The 927-nt window shown below is 49.7% G+C and overlaps 1 long non-coding RNA gene across 1 annotated transcript in view; it reads right to left on the reverse strand.

Moving 5' to 3' along the window:
* Positions 1-554: 554 nt before the first annotated feature.
* Positions 555-927, reverse strand: part of LOC107181841 — a 15,021-nt gene continuing 14,648 nt past the window's right edge. The window contains exon 3 of the long non-coding RNA XR_001512543.1: positions 555-579. This is a non-coding gene — a long non-coding RNA (uncharacterized LOC107181841). The remainder of the gene's footprint in view (positions 580-927) is intronic.

A 927-nucleotide genomic window follows, 5' to 3' on the forward strand; every position in this document is an offset into this window, starting at 1 on the left:
TCAGGAAGAATCAGAAAGCCTGAGTAGTCCAACAACAACAGATGAAATTGAAGCAGTCATTTAAAACTTCCAGCAGGGGAGAAACCAAGATGGCAGCATAGGTAAACACCAGAAATTGCTGCCTCCCACAACAACTTCAAAAATACAACAAAAAGACAACATGAACATCATCCAGAATACAGGAAGGCTGGCTGAGTGGAAATTCTACAACTAGAAAGAAAGAGAAAAGAACACTGAGACTCATAGGAGCTGTGGAAGTAAAGTGCAGAGGTATGGAGGCTCGAGCATGCATGGAAAGGGGCTGGCACCTGAGGACACAGTTGTCTTTTTGAATCGGGAGGGAGTCACAAGCTCCCAACTACTCTGAACTCCAGTTCTTGGAAGTCTCTGGAGACCTAGGACTCATATGGGGAGAAACTGGGCTGTCTGGCAGCAGGCAGAACTAAGAACTTGAGGGCGGCTTTCCCTCAGAGGTGCTTGCAGCAATTACCAGGACACTGCGATGCAGGGCCCCATAGGGCAGGGCTGAGGATCAGCCATAGCTGCTTGCTCCACCCTGTTGATTCCCTGAGACCCCGCCTCACGCAGGCTGCAGCAGAGGCTTTTGCATATGAATGCCCTGGCCCTTTGCAATCTGAAAATTACCTAACAAATTGCAGCTGGGTCAAACAGACCCAGAACTTCCAAGAGAAGGCCTAAGCCCCCACAGCAGCTTGCATTACTTCACAGCTGGGCCTCATCTGGGCACCTCCAAACCCCCCAAAAAGGAAGGGGAATTTGCAGATCTCTTCGCAGCTTCTGCTGGGAGCTATGAGGCTAAATCAGCACCTCCTTAGATCCAAGATCCAGTGTACCCAGTGGTCAGAGTGGAACCATCCAGATTACAACTCCTCAGATCCATAAGGGACACACTTAGGGGGTAAACTC

This window comes from Myotis davidii, unplaced genomic scaffold (assembly GCF_000327345.1).
Source record: "Myotis davidii unplaced genomic scaffold, ASM32734v1 scaffold711, whole genome shotgun sequence".
In the NCBI taxonomy this organism is placed as follows: Eukaryota; Metazoa; Chordata; class Mammalia; order Chiroptera; family Vespertilionidae; genus Myotis; species Myotis davidii.